A 9,465-nucleotide genomic window follows, 5' to 3' on the forward strand; every position below is an offset into this window, starting at 1 on the left:
AAGTTATGGGATTCAGCAAAAGCTATTCTAATCGGAAAATGTATTGCGATAAAACCCACAATAAGAAAAAAGAAATCTCAATAAACAAGCTCACTTACACCTCAAGGAACTGAAAACGAGAACCACCACCACCCCTCCCCTCCTCCCGGCAAGCAAACTACATCCAAAGTTAGCAGAAGGAAGCAAATAACAAAGATCAGAGCGGAAATAAATGAGAAGACACCAGGAAAACAATAGAAAAGATCCGTGAAACCAAGAGCTGGGTTTTTGAAAGGATTAGCATTCGTTTTGTCACTCACCACCGACAGGAGCGTGAGGGAGAACATTCACGGTCGGGCACCTCCGGCGTTTCTAGCTTCGCCCCGTCCTCTCTCCCGTCTCCTGCTGGCGCCAGCTGAACTCCTGTCTTTACAAAACCAGAAGCGCATATGGATGCATCCCAGGAGCTGCCACCCTCCCTCTTCCTGGAACCCCCTCTCCCATCACTTCCACTGTTTTGCTCCTTCTTGGGCTCCGGCCCAGCTGACTTCACCTGCTCACAATCACCTGACCGTCAGCGTCGGTCACGCTGATAACTGATTCGCTCTCTTCACCTCAGAAGGGAAGTCATACCTCTTTTGTTCTTTTGCTTTTCCATCCTGTGTCTTCCTAATAATCTGAGAGCTGTAAGAGGCAAGGAAGAGTTTCCTTATTGCCTCGCAGATGCTCGGCCCATAGGGCCTGGACGCAGGGAACCGCTGCTGCATGGCTGCTCCTACGGCGGCCAGAGCGCTCCTTTCGTTGTAATTAACTGAAAGGCCCTGGCACTCCAGGTGCTAGCTTTTACCCTGGCGTCAGCGCATCCTACTGAATCTGACTTACAGGCCAAAATGTATGACTGGCGTCTCACGCCCAGTAAATCCTCACGGGATCCCCCCGAAACCCCCCGCCCTGCTCCCTACCTCACACCTCCCAGCGACTCCTAAGTGCATGCGGGCCCCCTCATCCCCTTGCACCTCTCCTCCCACGAACATGGCCCATGGCCTCCCGCCCGTGGGGCTGAGAGTTTACTGGGGTGAGCGATGTGCTCAGACCTACCAGCTGCAGATTCGGTGCAGCAGAGACCAAGCCACAGGTGAGGCGTCTCCCCGACCCCATCAATCACCAGGCAGAACCGCAGAAGGACACGCCTGACCCTGCACAGAGAATCACCCCCTGCCCCACACGGTCACACACGGGGCACCACCACAGCCAGCGTCGAAGGAAGCCGCAGAAGGGGCCCTTGTACTCTGACGGGAACGCACGTCCCAGCGCCGCCGCCGCCACCCCTCCGAGCCGCTCTTCACCCACAGGAGTCGGGGACCGGCGTGGGCAGCTCAGTTTCCATGGGAACAGGACAAGCTGGAGGCAACTTTTACGAGGAAAATAGAGAGGGAGAAGCCCAAAGCCCTCTTTTCCAGCACCTTTTCTGATGACACAGCTCTGCTTTCACAGGCAAAATTTTGTGGAAAAAAAATTTTTTTAATTTTAAAAATTTAAAAAGTTTTGCTTTTCAAAACTTGTGCCTGAGCTCTTTCTCCTCCACTAGCTCCCTCGTATCTTGTGGGATTTTAAAACTTCTGTTAGTACAAATGCCTACAGCACAGTGGAAGCAGGAATTAATTCTGATGTGCTGGTAACAGAGTGTGTAACTCATCACAGGTGAGCTAGGAAACCGGGGCTGGTTTGCAGCAAAGTGCTGAGGCAGAGCTGAGAAGGAGCTGCTTAGAGCATCTTCATGAGCCCAGGGCAGCGGGACTAAAGGAACCGGAATAAGGCCCTGGATAGAGACGCACTGAGAACAGGGGCGGGGGAACTCGTTCACCTGCAAGCCGAGATCCACGAGGTCTGATAAAAAGAGCAGAGTCCTTGTCAGCCACAAGGGAGAGCTCAGTGACTCTGGTCATCCAAGGCTTGGCACAGACTCCAAAGAGACCACAGCCCTCTTCTCTGTTTTAGAACTCCAGGGCCCAGGAATTTCCAGCAAACCACACCATCCTGGTCCCACCCTGAGACACTGCCCAGCGCACACACACCCTCCACCCAGCCAGAGCATGGATGGGACGCTCAGAGTGAGGCAGGGTTTGCATCTGTCCTGCCCAATTTCAATGCAGCTCCTCTCTTGTTGGAGATATCTTCCCTCCTGGTTTTTGCCCTGAGATTGAACAGAAGAAAACACTCACCTGGCTGGTCTTTGTTTCAGAGTTCCTTGCAGGGACGCATCGCTCAGGATGAGCCCTGGGCCCTGAGGCCACAGGTATAGGGACCAGGCTCCTGGCCCTGATCTCTCCGCACAGATGCCATTATCACATCATCTGCTGTGTCAGTGACACTGTCTTCAGGGAGAGTCAGAGCAGAAGCTCATACCCTTTGGTTGGCCATGTCAGGACTGAATCAGCTTCCCCCCAAAACAACTTTGGGACTGAGTGGAGTGGATCCTTTTGGTCTAGTCACAGGGTCGTGCGACAGATTTTTTTAATAGCTATAAAACAATTGTATTTTTTCTACAGTGGTTGCCAAACCACTCTGTTCGACTTGCATCCTCCCTTTTACATTTCCTACTCCCTATCAGACCTATCTATTTTCGAATCCTGGCCCTGCTGTCATAGCTCGAGTAAATGAAAGAAACCAAGGGTCAGCCCAGAAGTTTGCATCCAGTGAGAACAATCTTCAGATGTTAGGGCGACACCTTCTTCTATTTCTCTTTATCCACTTCATCCCTTTCTTGTCATTTCCTCTCACCTCTTAGGCCATGATGGTGTTGGCATAGCTGCAGATACGCACGTTGGTAGTGGGATAGGCAGGGCAGTGAGGGAGGGAGTGGGCATGGTGACCTTGTCGTTGGGTGTTTTAGTCACAAGGCAGGGATGCTGCCGTGAGGGGGTGGGGAGCCGTGTGAAGGAACGGCAGCAGTGAACCTGCATTACAGGCGGGTGCTGAGGAGATGTGGGGGTGGGCAAGATGAGAGAGGCAGTGTGGCTGTGAGACTGGGACCCTAAACCTGCAAGAAAAAGACTGAGCCGATAATAAATATGTTAAGGTGGATGTAGTCCAGGATTCTCACTTTCGGTGGCATATTTACAAGTATAGAAGAGGGAAAGGCTAGAATGAGTTCTTGGGGTTCGCTTTGGAGGAATTATGAGTAACTCATAGCTCGTTATAAATGTCTGTGCATTTGGGATGTGTGTGTGCACGTGCATGAAGCCAAAGTAACTCTGAGCTCTTTTTGCTGAGAGTTCCCGGAACCAGAAACCTACTGGCAGCAGTGGGCAAAGCTAATAGTAGACCCTGGATTCTAAAATCAGATCTCCATTTGAAGGAATCGGTATTCTTTGGCGAAATGACTGATACATCTGGACCAGTACCTGAGAAGCCTGCAACAATTCCTTTTGTTAAATTATGGGAGCTTTAGATTTTCCATTGCTCAAACCTGGGGCAGGGCTTGCCTGGTGGCGCAGTGGTTGAGAGTCCGCCTGCCGATGCAGGGGACGCGGGTTCGTGCCCCGGTCCGGAAGGATCCCATATGCCGCGGAGCGGCTGGGCCCGTGAGCCATGGCCGCTGAGCCTGCACGTCCGGAGCCTGTTCTCCGCAACGGGAGAGGCCACAGCAGCGAGAGGCTCGCATACCGCAAAAAAAAAAAAAAATCTACGAACAATAAATGGTGGACAGGGTGTGGAGAAAAGGGAACCCTCTTGCACTGTTGGTGGGAATGTACCTTAGGATATCTACAAAAAACAAACGGATAATATAATATTATTAGACAATGCTTAACAGTTCAGTTTAAAATCTTGTCTGGTAATCTGGTTTCAGTATAATGGAATCACTTCGAAATAGAATGAGCAGAGACAAAGTGAATTTCACTAATATAAATTCCTGGTTTACATAAATAAACTCTTCCATTTAAAAGATATTTTCTCTCTCTGAAAATATTATGATTATCCACATTTATGCACATATTCACAGAATTAAAAATTGCTATTGGAAAATTATATTTATACTATAAACCTGAAAATATGCAATAAATATGAATATTTTTTTAAATTTAAAAAATTAACATTTTGAATGTTAGACCCATTACACAGCAGATCGTTTTACACCTTCATTAGCTTTTGTGTTCCTACATCTTCTCTGACTTTTTACTTTGTTCTGGGTTTTACAAATCAGAGTCAGCTAGCTATCTGAGCTCAAAATCACCCACGGCACCTAAGGTGTCATGTTAAAGTTTGATCTGAGCCCTCATGAGTGAATAACAAGTTTCCATCAGAGCACAAAGGCTGACATATTCTGATTTAGGGAGTAATGTGTCCCAGAGGCAGTAATCTGTAATATTTCTGTAGGATTCAGAAGCCATTGTCAGGTATAGGAAAGGAGATAAGAATTTGCAAAAAAATCCCAGAGTTCCCAAAATTCCCTCCTCTTCTGGAAAATCGGGTGTGTCTTGTGACGATCTATGCAAAATCGTGGGAAGTGGCACAGTGAAGATTTTATGACCATCAGCTTGTGATTCACCAGATCTTTTTCTTGACTGCCCCCTCACTGGTGCTGGGACCTCTTTAAAGTCTCAAAACCTTATTCCCTCATTTATAATATGGGGTATTAACAGCACAGTGGGTAGAAGCCATGCATATGTTAAAATTTCAGCCTCTGGACCAGAGAGTTCTTGGTTTATGTCAAGATCACTTGTTAGCTTAGTCCGACTTGGGGAATTTTATTTATCACTCTGTGTCTCTATTCCTCCTAAGAAATGTAAAGTAGGCATTAATGCAGAACATAGATCCAAAGGCTGGCGTGACAGTGAAATGAAAATGAGACCTCAAAACTCCTGTCCATATGGTTGTGCATGGTGGAATTATTTGCATCAGAAGATAACTTCCATTTGCCACAGAAAGAGACTCGCAGACATAGAAAACAAACTGATGGTGACCAAAGGGGAAGAAAGGTGGGGGAAGGGATAAATTAGGAGATTGCGATTAACAGATACACACTACTATATATAAGACAGGTAAACAGCAAGGACCTACTGTATAGAACAGGGAAGTATATTCAATATTTTGTAAGAACCTGTAAGGGAAAAAATCTGAAAACAATATAATCATATATATTCTATAGCCAGAGGGCAGTGATTGAACTCACGCAATTCTGGGTCACCCTCTTCCATTTTCCAGGAATGGGGGTGGAAAGTTTGGGGTCAAATGGGACAAGGAATGACTGATGCCTGTCACTACATGGTGCCTTTTTAAAGGAACATTAAAAATTCTTTTCTAGTAAAAAAAAATAATAATCAAAGCTCTTCTCAAGAAAAAAAATTATTTCATTTTGAAAAAAAACAGAAAAAAAGGCTGGCGTGAACACGTTTTTCATGTTCACTGTTGATCATAGTGGCTTGAACAAAGTTTGTTCTAATCTAGCATTAGCAGAAGTAGTAGTAAAAACTATAGTAAATATTGTTTGATTATCCTTCACTACTAAGAATAGGAGGGAAGGATATTAAAATGTAAAGTGGGAAGGATAGGTCAGGTACGCTCCACCGGTAACACTCTTTCTGACACTGGAAAATTTAAGAGTTCTTCTCATTCAATGTCTTCTTTCTCCCCTTGGTGCCTCACACACACATAATACAGAACATAGGAAAAATCTGACCCCCCCAAATCTTTAGAGGAACACTGAGTCAACTGCGTCCTACTGCAAAAGGTTTCAGAAAAGAAACAAAAAAGAAACATAATGTCATTTTACCACACACAGTTTTTCTCTGTGAATAGCTGTCTGTGCATGTAAGTAAATATATGTCAGTGGAACTTATCTGATGTGTCAGGAGTTTGAAGTTATAACCCAGAATCTGCACATCACTTTCCCATATGTATTCACACTCAAGCCAAAACATCTGTTAGGTCTGAGAAAATAAGCAGACACTTTTGTACACGGCTGAGTTGCTCAGTGGCTCTGGTCATGCACGACTGACTGAGATTCCAAAGAGACGCCACCCTTTCTTCTCTATTGTCAACACTAGGACTGAACGACCCACAGTGAATCTCACCATCGCGGTCTCACCCTGCAACACTCCCCAGCACCTGCCCACCAGATACCAGCCCAGCTAGGGTATGAATGGGGCACCCCAGGACAAGGCAGGGTGAGCACCTGTCCTGCCCAATTGTGCTAACAGCACAGCCCTGAGTTCCTCTCCTGTTGGAGAGCCCTTCTGTCCTGCTTTCTGCCCTGAGATTGAACACAAGGAAGCAGTCGCCTGCCTGGACTTGGCTCCAGCGCTCTGTGCAGGGAACTGTCAATCAGGATGGGCCATAGTTAGAGGGACAGGGTGCCTGGACCCGATCTCCCCACAGAGATGCCATTATCATGTCAGCTGTAGTAGAGGTGACACTGTTTGCGTGGAGAGTCTGGGACACCTCCAGTGAGGAGAAAACCTTATCCTCAGTGCTACCACCGTCACCCACGTCTGGGGATTAGTGACAACTCCTGGCAATTACTGAGAAGATCTACATGAGCAGCTGAGCAGAGGGCAGGAAAGTTTTCCACATTCCCTGTGGAAGTTCAGAGTCAAAGTTGTAATCTATGGTGGAGTTGGAACTAGAGGTTGGGTCTAGGGTTCCTTTTACACTACTATACAACTATATGGTTTTTCCCAATGGGCATTTTTAAATTTTTTTTTAATTGAAGTATAGTTGATTTACAAGGTTGTGTTAGTTTCAGGTGTACAGCAAAGTGACTCAGATATATATATGTATAATATATATAATATGTTCATATACATTATATATATATGTTCTTTTTCAGATTCTTTTCCCTTACAGGTTATTATAAAATATTGAATATAGTTCCCTGTGCTATACAGTAGGTTCTTATTCGTTATCTATCTTATATATAGTAGTGTGTATATATTAATCCCAATCTCCTAATTTATCCCTCCCCACCCTTCCCCCTTTGGTAACCATAAGTTTGTTTTCTATGTCTGAGTCTCTTTCTGTTTTGTAAACAAGTTCATTTGTGTCATATTTTAGATTCCACATATAAGTGATAGCATATATTTGTCTTTCTGTGTCTGGCTTTACTTCACTTAGTATGATAATCTCTAGGTACATCCATGTTGCTGCAAATGGCATTATTTTGTTCTTTTTTCTGGCTGAGTAATATTCCATTGTGTAGATGTACCACCTCTTCTTTATCCATTCCTCGGTCGATGGACACGTAGGTTGCTTCTATGTCTTGGCTATTGTGAATAGTGCTGCCGTGAACTCCCAATGGGCATTTTGGTCAATGCTCTCATGTCTCTCAAATCAGACTATCACCTATGATTGGCTCATACTGAACATTTCCATTTGATCTGGAATCTGGCCTCTCCCTTAAATACCACGATTCCTGCTACAGGTAGCCCCAGGTCTTTTAAGCCTGAGGGTATTCCATGTAAAGTTAGTGTATCCCACCTCAGAATCCGTGAGCATCCCTAATGTCCACCTGATTCCACTGGGGAACATGATGTGCTACATATATCACCCAGAGAGGACTGCTTCCAGGAACTTCCTGGCAGTCCAGTGGTTAGGACTCAGCGCTTCCACTGCAGGGCCTCGGGTTCAATCCCTGGTCGGGGAACTAAGATCCCACAAGCCACGTGGCGTGGCCAAAAAAACTAAGGAAAGAAAAAAAAAAAAGAGGACTGCTCCCTTGTCTCTCATTGGACAACCAGTCTTTCCGTCTCTATTTTGAGGATTTATCTCAGGAAGTAGTATTCCTAGACATTCAGACAGGATTCAGGGGACCTTAATATATAAGACAGATAGAAGGATAGCATCAGAATGCTCTAAAAATGAGAAAAAGGCCAAAAACCAAATGGCAAATTGGGCAAAATAATAAAGAGAAACTTCACAAGATGGATGAAAAGATTCACCCTAAATCATATGAATGTTAATTATGACAAGTCATTCAATTTTTAAAGATCGATTTGGATATGCTATATTTTTTTGCGTTTTCATATTATCTTTAGAATAAACTTGCCAGTTTAAACAATGGTGGTAGAACAAAAACAACACAAGCAGCGTTGGATTATCTTTGGAAACTATATGTCAACTCTTTAGATCAAACTAGGGGTATGTGTAGGGTCAGCAGGTCTACGGGAAACCTCTGTATTTTCCTTCAATTTTGCTGTGAATATGAAACTTCTCTAAAAATAAAGTTTATTAAAAATGGGGGAGGAATGGATTGGGAGTTTGGGATTAGCAAATGAAAACTATTATATAGAGAATGGATAAACAACAAGGTCCTACTGTATAGCACAGGGAACTATATTCAAAATCCTGGGATAAACCATAATGGAAAATATGAAAAAGAATGTAAAGTGGTGCTGGGAAAACTGGACAGCTACATGTAAAAGAATGAAATTAGAACACTTCCTAACACCATACACAAAAATAAACTCAAAATGGATTAAAGTCCTAAATGTAAGGCCAGACGCTATCAAACTCTTAGAGGAAAACACAGGCAGAACACTCTATGACATAAATCACAGCAAGATCCTTTTTGACCCACCTCCTAGAGAAATGGAAATAAAAACAAAAATAAACAAATGGGACCTTAGGAAACTTCAAAGCTTTTGCACAGCAAAGGAAACCACAAGACGAAAAGACAACCCTCAGGATGGGAGAAAATATTTGCAAATGAAGCAACTGACAAAGGATTAATCTCCAAAATTTACAAGCAGCTCATGCAGCTCAATATCAAAAAAACTAACAACCCAATCCAAAAACGGGCAGAAGACCTAAATAGACCTTTCTCCAAAGAAGATATACAGATGGCCAACAAACACATGAAAGGATGCTCAATATCACTAATCATTAGAGAAATGCAAATCAAAACCACAATGAGGTATCACCTCACACCGGTCAGAATGGCCATCATCAAAAAATCTACAAACAATAAATGCTGGAGAGGGTGTGGAGAAAAGGGAACCCTCTTGCACTGTTAGTGGGAATGTAAATTGATACAGCCACTATGGAGAACAGTATGGAGGTTCCTTAAAAAACTAAAAATAGGACTACCATATGATCCAGCAAACCCACTACTGGGCCTATACCCTGAGAAAACCATAATTCAGAAAGAGTCATGTACCACAGTGTTCACTGCAGCTCTATTTACAACAGCCAGGACATGGAAACAACCTAAGTGTCTATCGACAGACGAATGGATAAAGAAGATGTGGCACATATATACAATGGAATATTACTTAGTCATAAAAAGAAACGAAATTGAGCTATTTGTAGTGAGGTGGATGGACCTAGAGTCTGTCATACAGAGTGAAGTCAGACAGAAAGAGAAAAACTAATACCATATGCTAACACATATATATGGAGTCTAAAAAAAAAATGGTTCTGAAGAACCTAGGGGCAGGAATAAAGACGCAGACTGAATAGAGAATGGACTTGAGGACACGGGGAGGGGGA

The sequence above is a fragment of the Pseudorca crassidens genome, chromosome 20 (assembly GCF_039906515.1).
Source record: "Pseudorca crassidens isolate mPseCra1 chromosome 20, mPseCra1.hap1, whole genome shotgun sequence".
NCBI lineage: Eukaryota > Metazoa > Chordata > Mammalia > Artiodactyla > Delphinidae > Pseudorca > Pseudorca crassidens.